The sequence below is a fragment of the Alligator mississippiensis genome, chromosome 2 (genome assembly GCF_030867095.1).
Source record: "Alligator mississippiensis isolate rAllMis1 chromosome 2, rAllMis1, whole genome shotgun sequence".
NCBI classification, from domain to species: domain Eukaryota; kingdom Metazoa; phylum Chordata; order Crocodylia; family Alligatoridae; genus Alligator; species Alligator mississippiensis.
The window spans coordinates 82,125,952-82,139,745 of record NC_081825.1 but is presented as its reverse complement, the minus strand read 5'-3'; the positions used below and the strand labels follow the sequence as shown (position 1 = coordinate 82,139,745).

The 13,794-nt window shown below is 42.4% G+C and overlaps 1 long non-coding RNA gene across 3 annotated transcripts in view; it reads left to right on the top strand.

Moving 5' to 3' along the window:
* Positions 1–13,794, top strand: part of LOC109281627 (uncharacterized) — a 98,078-nt gene that overhangs the window by 38,340 nt on the left and 45,944 nt on the right. The gene's annotated exons all lie outside the window — the stretch shown is intronic.

The window sequence follows — 13,794 nt, the reverse complement described above, 5'->3', positions numbered from 1 at the left end:
GATCCTGAGACAGTGGACCTCAGGCAGAGGGATCCAGCCAAAGTAAAGTTGTCCAATGCCAGGAGATTTCAGGACAGACAAGGATGTAAGACCTGAAGCAAACCCTGCTGACCTCTAGGGGCAACCTCCCAATCCAACTATAACATGAAGACATGGCAGGTGAGATGGCTGGGTGGACTGCCTGAGAGGTCAGTCAGCAAAGGAAGAGGAGGATCCAGGTGGTCACTAGGCAGGTTGGTAAGATGCGGCCACTCCTGTTCTGGACCTGGACATCCTATAGTGCTATACAATAGAAGTTAGGCTGAAAACTTGTCTCTTCCTACTTTGATCAGCAGACTACACACTGTCCATGAAGAATTCAAGTAACACAGTGAAATCACGGTCTATTGACTTGTTCATTATTTGTAATGTTCATGTATGTTTCTTTTCCTTCAGTTTGAGAGGTCATAAGTTCTATGCAAATTTGTTAGTATTGTTCATGTATATGTTTGCCTTTGTGCATACATAAACTGCTATGTACTTGTTTTAGACTGTAATTTTAAATACTGTAATTGTGTATATTTAGTCCAGTGACTCTGCAGTCCCATGAGATCCTTTTGAAGGTTGACTCAGGAAATATGAGGAGATAAGCAGATAAGGGCAGGCTCAGGTTCTCTTAGTATGGCTGCTCCCCCACTCACACTGCCTGGCCCTTCTGCAAGGGAGTAAGCACTATAATAAATATATTAGTTTTTGATATGGGGTGCTGCTTAATTCATAAAAGTTATGAAAGGGGTCATTGAGCCTAGCAAAGGTTGCTTTTAGTCTAAAAAGGTTGAGAGCCACCAATTTAGTCACACATTTTCCTGGAAATTATTAATATATGAAGTGAAAGAATTTAAAAGCACTTTGAAATTTGAATGAAGCAGGTGGTTTAGTGTCTTGACTGGGCTTCGCAGAATAGATGCCTGAATATTTTCCTAAAGTCAAACATACCATAAATGGAACCATAGTGTTTATTAGGGAATATCAAGATTATATTTCTGTGTAGTATTACTCATATAAGGCACTTATATATGTGCCTGATGCCTGCTTCAATATGTTCTAATTAGAACACTCGTCAGAGCTGAGTCTGCTGGAGTGTTCTAATAAGAAGGCTCCAGCAGCCTTGGCATCATGTGCATTCAATATTCCCTTTTTCAGAATGGCAGCAGGGGTGCTTGAACTAAAGCTCATCGAAGGAGCTTTAGTTATAGCTCCCTCATCGCCAGTTTGAAGAGTGGGATGTTGAAGACACGAGATGCTGTGGTCATTTTAGAGTGGCTCCTGAGAGTCACTCCAATTAAAATGTCTCCCCCACCCTCACTCTGGAGCATGCATAAAGCTACTCATAGATATTGGCTTTTAATTAAAAAAAGTAATGTATGTGCTAAGCCTTGTAGCAATGAATTACAGGGTTATAAACTAGCAGAGCTAATGACAACTGAGATTGAGCATCCTTATTTTTATCCTAGTGGCTAAATGACACATTTGAAATGATCTGTTAAATAAATGAATGAAAAGATGCATATGAAACAGAAAAGAAGTGAAAGAAAGGTAAAGTGCTGGATTAGGAAATTAAAACATGGATTGAAGCAAAATATCTTGAGAGTCTTGGCACTGGATTTATGATGCAAGTTCCTTGTTCTGGGTGGACCCAAATCCTCAGACGGACTATGACCTTTCCATTTGATAATAGGGAAATTTTATTGATACATAGTGATAGCAGGTAATACAAGCAATTCTATATCAGTCCTAGGGCTGTAGAGTCAAGACATGAGCTTTACTCTGAAGTTCTCTCTTGAATGTCAGATATCATCAGCCTGGAGGTCAGAAGCTGCATCCCCCCACGCTGCCCCACCTCACGCACGGTGAAATGGATGAGACGTGCTGGTGGTATGCCCTCTTTCCATGGTGCTTCAGGTTACCCTCCCAGGGACCCATTCTAAAATCACTTCTTTTGTATGCTTTTCCCCTCCTGATGACTCTTCATCTGTGGGCATTGCTGATTGGTCTTTCTGTGGTTGTCATACTGTCCATGTTCTGTCCTGTCAGTATATTCCTTTGTTTCACAAGCCCATTGTGGGTGCAACCCATGATAGGGTCCCAGCGGCCCTGTACCCAGCCTGACTGTACCAGGGAGATTCTAGTTTGTAAGAGTTTAGCGTCACCAAGGGATTACCTGATTCTTGCCTGCAATACCTTGATCTTATAAGATATTTTAATTAGGAGACTAATTACCCTTGTAGCTTGGCTCTGATTTGCTGGGCTTATCCTGTTCTCTGGGGCTCCAACCTCCCCTACATCCTGGCCATGTGCTACCTTGATGTAAACATGTCTGTCACACACTAAGATCTTTATGGGCAGACTCATTCTCTGGTTTGTTATATGGGCTTGTGGTTGTATCTGGCCCATCTTCCTGATATAATAGTCCTCTGGGCCTTAACAGCCCTCCTGTTGGGAACTTGTGAAGCAAATGAAAAAAAATAAAGCAAGTCCCATTCTGTTGGGGCGGGAGACGTGGTAGCTTATACGCAGAGCCTTCTTGCTGTAGTTCGATAGTCTGTTATTTTTATGGAGTTGCTTCCCTTTCAAGCATGGTGGTATTCCTTCAATTTAAAAGAAAAACTCCCATGGGTGCGAAGGCCCTATCCTTGGGTGCTTTGACTTGAATCTGTCCTGACCCGTCTGGATCTTAAGTATGCCTGTGTGTGGGCTCTGTTTCTGCAGTGTCTTTCCAGTATCTCCCTCCTTCTGTCCAAACCAACAAAAAACACCGGACCTTAATTTTGGCGCATCTGCCTGCCTTGCAGTTGGCTTTTTCCCCCAGGCAGAGTTTCTGGCTGGATCCCACAGCTTTCCCTCACTGCAGGCTCACTACCAGTGCCTCCAGCTAATTGAAGCTCCCCCAAGCCTCACTGCCAGCTGATAGCTGGTTCTGCTCCCTCCTGAGCTGTTTCTCCCAGAGCTGTTTCTTTTTCAGCTCCCCTGGCTCCTCCTTCTCATGCCCTATTTTGTTTTCTTTCCCAGCATGGGTTAAAGCTTGGGCTCTGGCTCAGACCAAAAAAACCTGAGCAGATATGGGGCGATTCAATTCAGACCGAGAGGCTGCTCGTAAAATGTGTTCCCCTCAGTGTCCTCTTCTCTGCTGTTGTTACTTGGTCCAGCGTGTCTGGTCAGTCCCCTGCTGCTGTGGAAGCATGTGGGGTCTTTTCCTCATCTTCACACCCATCACATGCACATTTGGGCTTTCCCACTATCTTCCTAATTTGGTCTTTTCCCCCAAAACCAGAAAGCCCAAAGGCTCTACCATTAGTCACTGTGACCTGGTGCCACCTTATCTCATGTTATGGAATAGTGTCATTCACGCCTACAATTTCCCAGCCGGTGTATTTATCTCTATCTGCTTTGAAGGCTGTGAAACTGTGACAACCAGGCTTTTAGAAATCAATTAAATCTTGCTGTTGCCCTGGGCCATTATTCTAATGCATATTTACTTTACCTATAAACCAGTTTCCAAAAGCAAACCTGTAAATGCCATCAGAGAGCACCAACTAAATGACACAGTGTGCACCTATACGTGCAGTTAATGTGCATGAATGAATTGTGGAGCAAGTTGCTCTGCATTAAACTACTCCCAGGTGTAGCATCTACACATGTGCCTAGTTCAGGAGAAAATTGAGCCAGAGAGGGGATGTTCCTCCCATGCTCTGTCCCACTGCAGCATCCTTGGGGAGCTCCAGGCTCTGGCCACTAGCTACCTAGGTGCCAGCCCCAGGCTGGCAGGGGGCATTGGGGGTTAGGTGGCTCCACTGGGTGGCAGAGGAGCTGCCCATACCATAAGTCTCCTGCAGCTAGTTTCCAAGCCATGTGGCTCAACAGCAGGCAGCAGTCTGGCCCCTTTGCTGGCTTAACTTACTGGGTGCTATTTGCACCCTTATTACCACCTATACATGCATTTTATTACACTAATTTACTCTGCCATAGGATAGTACTTGTGTCTGATGGGACTGTCCTATGGCAGAGTAAATTAGTCTACTCCCATCTAATAGTGGTATATGTGTAGATGTTGATGCTCTACCTCAGAGCAAATTAGTTTACTCCTAAATAAAGTGTACGTATAGATGTACCCACAGCTTTCATGTTAACCAGTACAAAGGAAGTAAATGTTCCCACTAGGGGAAATGTCCTACTAGACTTGGTGCTGGCCACAGGGGATGGCTTGGTGGGGGTTCTGCAGGTACACGGTAACCTAAGGGATAGTGACCACCTACTGATAGAGTTCACTATCCGGCAAAAGGTGGGGAAGATAACTCATAGGGCTGAAGTGCTAGACTTCAGGAAGGCCAACTTCAACAAGCTCAGGAGATTAGTTAGGGAGGGACTGATGGGCAAAAGCATCGGAGAGATGGGAGTTCAGGAAGGGTGGGCATTTCTCAAGGGACTGATCCCGCAGGCACAGAAAGGGACCATCCCAGCACATATAAAGGGGGGCAAAAGAGCAAAGAAACCCTCTTGGTTGAGCAGGGAAATCCAGGAGAGCCTGGAAGTGAAAAGAGAGGCCTACAGGCTGTGGAGGCAGGGGGCAGCCACCAAGAAGGAGTATACCTGCTTGGCTCGAGCTTGCAGGGAAGCAGTGAGGAGAGCCAAAGCAGAAATGGAGCTTAGGTTGGCAGCAAAAGTTAAGGATAACAAAAAGTCATTATTTAAATACATAGGAAGCAAAAAAAATGCAGGGTAAAATAGGGTCCCTTCAAGATGGACTTGGGCAACTGGTAATAGACAGGATGGCCAAAGTGGAGCTCCTAAATGATTTATTTGCAGCTGTGTTCCTGGACACGGATACAAGCATGCATCCCAGTGGGACGTTAGGTAAGTACAAGATAGATACCAACTCACCAACTGTTTGCCCTGGCTTAGTAAAGGGGCACTTGGAGAGGTTGGATGTATTTAAGTCAACATGCCCTGATGATCTTCATCCTAAGGTACTTGGGGAATTAGCTGGAGTCATAGTGGAACCACTAGCATGGCTGGTTGAGCACTCATGGTGCTCAGGACAGGTCCCAGAAGACTGGAAAAGGACCAATGTGGTCCCTATTTTCAAGAAGGAGGAACCAGGTAACTATAGGCCGGTTAGCCTCTCCTCTATCCTTGGCAAGACTTTTGAGAAAATTGTTAAGAATCACATTTGTGGGGGACCAGCGGGTAAAATAATGCTAAGGGGCAACCAGTATAGGTTCATAGCAGACAGATCCTTTTTATGACTGGGTCACAAAATGCTTAGATGAAGGAATAGAGGTAGATGTTATTTACTTAAATTTTAAAAAGGCCTTTGACACAGTGTCACACCCAATTCTTATAAATAAACTAAACAGGTGCAGTGTAGATTATTACACAGTCCAGTGGGTGGAAAATGGGCTTATGGGATGCACCCAGAGAGTCGTGGGGGATGGGTCAGTTTCTACCTGGAGAAATGTGGGCAGTGGAGTCCCCCAAGGCTCTGTCCTGGGACTGGTACTGTTCAATCTCTTCATAAGTTACTTGGATAAGGGAGTAGAAATCATCCTGTCCAAGTTTGCAGATGACACCAAACTATGGGGGGCAGTAAACAAACTAGAGGACAGGGAGCGAATTCACACAGATTTGTACAGGCTGGGGAACTGGGTGGAACAGAATAGGATGCAGTTTAACGAAGATAAGTGTCATGTGTTCCACCTAGGGAGGAAGAATCATCAACACACCTATAGCCTGGGAGGTACCATTTTAAGTAGCACAACTGCGGAAAGGGATCTCAGAGTCGTAGTCAACTCCAAAATGAACATGGGTCACCAATGTGATAAAATAATAAGTAAAGCTAACCACACTCTTTCTTGCATAAGTGAATCACAAACAGGTCTACAGAAGTGATATTTCCCCTCTATGCGGCATTGGCCAGGCTGCACCTGGAGTACTGCATCCAGTTTTGGGTGCTGCACTTCAGGAGGGATGTAGATAACCTGGAAAGGGTTCAGAGGTGGGCCATCCGTCTGGAAAACCCTATGAGGACCGATTGAGGGACCTGAATCTCTTCAGCCTCCACAAGAGAAGGCTGAAAGGTGATTTTGTGGCTGTCTACAAACTCATCGGGGGGTGGGGGGGGAGCAGTAAATAGGGGATACAGTGTTTACCAGGGTGTCTACCGGGGTAATTAGAAACAATGGCCACGAACTGAAGGAGAGCAGATTTAGATTGGACGTCAGGAAAAAATTATTTACAGTGAAGGTTGCCAAAATACAGAATACGCTTCGAAAGGAGCGGGGGTGCTGTCCACTTCCTTGGAAGTATTTAAGAAGAGATTGGACAAACATCTGGCTAGGGTCATCTGACCCCAGCACTCTTTTCTGTCTAGGGCAGGGGGTTGGACTTGATGATCTAATAGGTCTCTTCTGATCCTAAAATCTATTAAATCTATGAAAGGGCAAAGAAAAGTAGAATTTCCTTCCTTCATATTCTGTCTCCAAAGTCTGCTGCCTAATAAGAAACAGAATGAAGAAAAATTAATTCACGTTTTAAACGACATTTTTAGCAGCATTTGATTTTACCATTTTTAGCTAAGCTGTAATATAACCTGTTCATTGCTATCACACAATTTTAAGAACTACTCATCAAAAACAAGTCTGATAGTACAGACATTAAATAAAAGTCTTCAGTCTCATTTAGCTTAATCTCAATTACTATAATTTATCATTGTCCATTGGGCACTGAAAAAAATATTAGCAAATCTAGTAGGAAGATAGCTAGGTACCCAGTAATAAATCTACAGTCCGTATCACAGATAAAATTAAATATGAGGTTTCCACATGACACAGAATATTATTCAGATACTTGAAAAAATGATTGTTTTAGTATTTCAATTTCTTGAAACTTTCATTTTAATTTTATAGGCGAGCAGATTTATACAGGAACTGACTTGATACTTTCAAAGATCACTGACCAATTGCAGTTAGCCATACCATGCACGACATGTAAGAGTGACCTCCAATATCAGTCCAGGCAATGTGTGTGAAGAGCCAACATTTTGAGTGCTCCAAGAGCTCATTTATATGTAGTGGTCCTTTTCTCATTTTATGTAATTGCTTCTTTACAATGCTTAGAGTGTTGACATTTGTAAGACAAGGTTCCTTGGGTGAATTTGATATCTTTTATTAGACCAACCTAAATGGCTGCAGAATAGTTATTAAGCAAGCTTTTGGGTTCAAAAACCCTTCGTCAGGCTAAGGAAGCTGCAGCAGTTGGTGTGTGCTCTTCCTGGATGGAATCATTTGTAAGGGCACATTTGTAAGGGCACTCCTGCTGCAGCGGCCAAACACTGCATGTGCCTTTGACTTAACAGTGCCATCATTGCTGTTAGGCTTAGACTTAGACCAGATCTAATAAAGGAAGTTTTAAGCCTCTAATCCCCTGTGGGAGCCAGAACTCAGATTTAGCCACCTAAGCTTTCTATATGGTGCCTCAGAATGACACTTCAAAAAATCTGAGTGATGAGGGGGAACCAGAGCTGAGAAGGTTCAAATCCACATCTCCTGTCTGAGGAACAATTTATCCATTTGGCAGTAGGCTACTTTGGGTGAACGGTCACTTTCTATCCTTCCTGTTGAAGCTCAGCCTATGTCCAGAAAATAATGCGAGATCCAAGGAGACAGGAAGAAAGCACGAACATGACCATAACTCTAGCCTCATGTAAGATGGTGTAGTTTGAGGTTTTGGTCCACATTCCCACCGCTGTTTCAGCATTCTGTTTAATGTGAAATTTGTGTTTGAAGGAAAATGGCCACAAACACATTTTTAAGGGGAAAAAAAATCTGATTCAATGGGTGTGGACACATGCTTAATGCAAAACTCCAGGACCAGGCTTCAAGTGAGACTTCAAAATTTGTCCACTTGGGGCACAGATAGGAGAGAGAGTTTTTGCCCAATCTGGCTACAGAAGGCAGTTTACAGCTATGACCAAACACAAGTGTACAGCTGCAGACTGCTTAAAAAATGGCTGATAGCGTGAACATTAACCCTACATTCTATGCACCTATGTCCTTTATTGGATCTAGCTCATAGTGCTTACTCTTTAGAGTCAGAATAGAGAAGTTGCTGATTAATTCAGTTGGCTTTTCTCATTGACTTAAATGGGAACAGGATCAAACTCTTTGTCTCAAAGTGTGAGACATGGAAAGATTTAGAGTAATGAGTGAGGAAGGCTTTCTGAATTAGGGCAATCAGAAGGTAAGAGATTACATCTTGAAATCCTATGTGTCCTGGGTAATCAGTGGTGGGAGAACAGACTGTACCAAAGTGTAGGCTCGCTAGACTTGGAGGCCTATGAAACTATTTCTAATACTTATTTCTAATAATTGCTGTAGTTAAAGGAGATTTTTGAGTTCTGCTAAAGCATTTGTATGAATGCTGACCATAAATTTCTTGGAGGATAATTGTCCCTATGATGGACTCTTGCTGATGGACTGAAACATTGTCTGTTTATAGGAGCTGATTCACTAATTTGTATCTTTTATCCCTGTTTCTCAAAAATGCTTCGTTGACTGTGTCTCCTACTTTCATTTCAGCTTCTACTCCCTCACATTGATTTGAATTAGCTTTTTTAAATCAGGACTAGGCTCATTGAATTACACTATGTGCTAGTCTTTCCAAACACCCAAGGACAATCTGTACTCTGTGAAACACAGTATAAGGACAGACAAGTAGAAAAGTTAAGGGAATGAGAGCAAAAATAGATAAATTATACACAATTTATAAGCAAGTCAATCAGATTTTGTGCAAGAAAAATGGAAAGTGTATGTTTAAGAGACTTAAATGTAGTGACCATTGGGTCCTTGCAAATGATACCACCAGACTTCTATTCACATAGTATTAAGCTAATCAGTTGGTTAAATATATAGGGCTGGGAGATGATGAGTGAAGTTTTTTTGTTTTTTGGTGGTTTGTTTTTTTTGCTTCCTCTTCCAATTTCTGCGCTTGTTCTATAGGACTGTATTACTCAGTTTTCATATACATAGTGTGAAAACCTTCACAGCTCTGGCATAAGCTTTTTAGTAACCAGAGCACATAAAGACAGATGCCATTAAAAAACCTATTCTAGCACAAAGAAGATTTGTGTCCATCATTATCTTGATTACTTTGTTTGTATATTGTTACATTCTCTCCATCTTCATTTTGTGATTCAAAGCTTGTATAAGCAAGTGGTCTTTTGTCATATATTGCATAACAATGGAAGTGTTACAATAGGATAATAGAGCACCGCATGAGTTTTATTTGCCTCACAGAAAAATAATAAATGATTTTTAGACGTATTTGTCTACAGTTCTTTTACAGCTGCCATGCCCTTTTACTTCCCATTACCTTTGACAGCTTTTGGATACTCAGTAGGTGCCTAGCTTCCCAAGATTTGGTCCACCATAACTAATTACCCAATAAAATAGTATGCCCTGGATTGAAGAGAAACTAAAGATATATGTCTTATTGCTAAACAACTTTCAGGGGTTCACTTCCTGTCTCCTACAAAGAAGCCTAGTGTCTATTGGAAAATACTGATATTTGATTGTCTGCCTGTTATTTCTATTACACTGATTCAGTCAGTCCCCATCCCCCCTACCTACTCTTTGCAGACTTCTGCTGAACTTACCAAAAATGATAAAATTTTGATGCCAGTAGTTTTGTAGTTCAAAATAAACTTCTGTAAAAATGCTGAACAAACAAAGTTAAAAGCAGTTCCCTGCCTAAGGGTAGTGAGGGAGAGCTCACAGCAGTGAGGAGATCCCCACACAGCTCCACTGTCCCCAGCTGTGCCGGGTCATGCCTGTAGGGCTGCGAAGGTCACAGGGCCAGGAAGCAAGGAGGGAGCCTGTGCCAGCAGCCTGCCCCATGCACAGATCTGGGGGGCGCAGGTCCTCCTTGCCCCCCAGGAGTGCATGCGGCAGTAGGGAGTTGGCCCTCCCCAAGATGAGCCACCAGTGGCCCAGTCCTGCTTCCCACTGGGGTTCTGCAGCTATGCGTTGCAGCCTTAGGCCCCAAGCCCCACCCTTCTAAGCAGCAGCCCCAGCCCTACCCAGCTCCCTCCGTACAAGGGCCTCAATCCCCCTCCCCCTCCACTTACCTGCTGGAGCTGTTCTGCAGGCTGCCTGGCACCCCCTGTCTTACCACCTTCCTCCCTCTCCCTCCCAGCTCCCTGCAGGCTGGCACTGCTCCCTGCAGGGAGCTCACTGCAAAACGGCTAAATCCATGGGTTTCTCTTGGAAAATGAGAAATCTGAGTTGGCCTCTGGTAAAAGGTAAAATCCGTGGTTTACTCAGCTTTTCCGGTGGCCAAACAACATTATAACTGAACATTCCACAACTTAAAACAAGTATGTTCTCTAATAGATCAGCGACATAATGAAACAACTTTAACCAGGATGATGTTAAGTGAGGAGTACCTGTATTCCAATTATGATTTGCTTTTGCCCATAAGTTGACTGTGGCAGGGCATTTGGCATGCCTGCCACTTTAAGGGGTCAGGCAAGCTGCAGAACCATTGGCAGGTAGGGTCAGGCTGAAGTAGAGAGTCAACTGATCCAGGGGCTGACTGGTGAGGGTAGGCCTGATCAAGAAAACCACATGACAATTATAGCTAATTACAATTACAACCTTGAGCTTCTGTTGCCCCACAAAATATCGCAGGAGAATCAAATAACCAAGGAAAGGACCCAAAGTGTTAAATACCCAAAAAATAGCAACATAAAACTACACTGAGAAAAAATTTATGACTTAGTATTTTTATTGCATGTACAAAAATACTGAAAGAGGAAAACTCAAGACCATAGTGGGCTCTATGGTTGGTTAACCACTCCTCCCCAATATACATTGAGTGAAATGTTATTTTTATTTTGGATTGTTTTGAATTCTTAGAACAATATAGTAGTCTTCTAAAATATATTTGAACTTGTACTTTAAATAATTTCTGAAAATGATTCATAGTCTATTTATTGTTTATGAGCAATTTGATTGTATTCAAAATACAAATTCAAGTATGATTCGTAAATTTTAATTTGTAGCAGGGGTTACAAGATACGGCTTCTGTTCCTTGATTAGAAAAGCAGAATTTTAGAATCAAACTTCTAATGCACACACAAATTTAAAATTCACTGTTTGTGAATAATTTTCTATTTCATCAAGTTTTTCTTGGATTCCCTTGCTTTTTGGCACACAAGCTGGAGATATAACAAGGACTAAATTCAGTTCCACCCCTCCCCCCTCCCCCAGCTTAAAATGCACTATCACATTTTTAGGGTTATTTAAGTACAATATTAAACTAAAATGTTGACTTAACTTGTTTTAATTAGAGTGGTTCCTGGACAGCTGCTTTATTAAATTGGCTCACTGTCACATGTATAAAGCCCCTGTGTGTTTTTAAATGGCTGGGGGATATTTTATCTAAAGTGCATTCTATGAGATTAGATAAAGCACCCCTGTAGCCATTTTCAAATGTGCAGGGGCTTAATACATGTGATGGAGAGGCAATGTTGGGAAATTCTAACTAGAATGTGAACAAGCATGTGTATAAGTAACCATTAATTTCCATATTATACCCAATAGTCATTTCGTCTGTTGCTATTTGGTGTCACATAATTTAATTGAAAATGTTGACTGTCCTCTCCCATTAGAAAAAAAAGTACTCCTTTTCAAATGGGAACACTTCAAATTGCCTCTCTTATTATTTACATTTTTAACAATGGAAACATAGCTTTAAACAGGTTGTCTTTGCCTTCTTGTCAAGGATATGCTTTCAAACTGATATTCTTTTTTATAAATCCATGATAGTTTTTCCTGTCTTATGAGTTCCTGCCTGAAAGATCTTTATTGAACTATTACAAATGTGGACTAATACTTGACATTCCGTTGTATAACATAATCAAAGGGATTTCTTTTAAAAGCCTTTCATCCTAATGGATCTTGATGACGGTGCACAAAGTCATCCTGATGTAATTCTTAATGCATTTTTATGAGTATCATGGCCATAAGATAGAACGGCCACTGACAGAATAAATTGGATGTAGTTAAAAACATAGTTGAAATAATAAGTAATCAGTACATAAATTCTAAAATTTTAACTTAACAAATATTAGGTGGCCTACCATAATATGTTTTATATATGAATTTGTTTTTATGATAGTTTAATTATTCTACTGTTTTGAACGTTCAGCATATTCTGAAAAAATGACCACTGCTTATATCTGCAGTAACATTAGTACCTGCTCACCTGTAATATAGTTAAGAGGTGACCTACCTGCAGCATGTGTACCACAAGTGGCTTGGGCAGTCTGTGTGTGTGGCATGCAGCAGATTATGGATGGAACAGGCAGCACAGAAGTAGTACCAGAAGTAGAATGAAGAACAGGACCTAGAGCAGGGGAAGAGGATCAGAGAGTACAGGTCTTAATTTGTGACAGACTTTAAAAAAGGTTGGCTGTCATTGGCTAACTGTGCAATTGAATTAATGGCCTGACCTGCAAAATGTATATATTACGCAAATAAAGAAGTGAGTAATTTAAACAGAGAATCTGATCCATAACCTATTACAAGCAATGAAAAGACCTACACTGAGTTTAATGAGCAATGGATCTGGGCACTTGCCAAAAAATTGTGGGTGGAAATGCCAATTGCCTAACGGTCTATGATTCTGTTTAGTTTACCACCACTTATTTTTTGACTAAAATAAGTGGCCTTTCGAGACTAACATATCCAAAGTCACAATCTTAAGATTTGTAAATGTCATTACTTACCATATGTACTTATATAGAAGATAATCCCCCAGTAATTAGATTCTATACACGGAAAATTTATAAATTTGTTATAATTTTCCAGGTATAGACGCTGCTTTTCCTGAGTATATGAAAGGAAGGAGCGAATGTGAAAACAAGTTACCTTGCAATTAAACATGGCTTTAGCAATTTGTATATGGTACTCATGCATTTAGTTCATTGAGAGTTGATGCATGTTACTTTTTTTTGAAACAGCTGCAGCTTTTAGCACAAGTACTCCGTAACACATTTTTGAGCAGTACTTTGCCACCTACTTATATGTAGTGCAAGCCATTGGCGATGCATACGGGGTGCACATGGTTGCACATGCACCACCTGTGTGTGGTGGTGCACCCCCTGTGAAAAGGCAGCGGTTGTCACTTGCCCCCCCCCGCTCTCCCCCTCCATTGCCAACACTGCCAGCAGCATCTGCGGGTGGTCCACTATTGCCACTGGCCACCATTGACACTGCCAGCAGCGTCTGTGGGTGGTTGCCGACTGCCGGTCAGTGCTCACCCTCCCCCCCGACAGAGCTGCAGCCACTTGTGGGAGATACCTGCTTGCTGCTGCCATGCTCCCACCACCAACAGTGCCACTGCCACCTGTGGGAGCTCACCATGCCTCCCCAGTCTCTGGGGGCATGCGGCTTTCAAGGTGCAAGCTATGCATGATATTAGTCCAAAGCCACAGGCTCGTAATTTATCACATAGTTCATTGGGCTGTGCCCTACCAACATCAACAGCATTTCAAGCCATGGTGACCCCACAACTGCTCTGTATTGCTTAGTATGTGTGTGTACTCCAGATTTCCCCCACCTCCCACAAAAAAAATAATCCAGTGCTAATTAGCCCCTACTCATGACTGGAACTGGGTGGTCTTGCAGCAAGTCTTGTGATGCTTCAAAATGTATACGCGGGTGAGGTGCAGGGCAACCTGGTCTGGCTTCACCACAC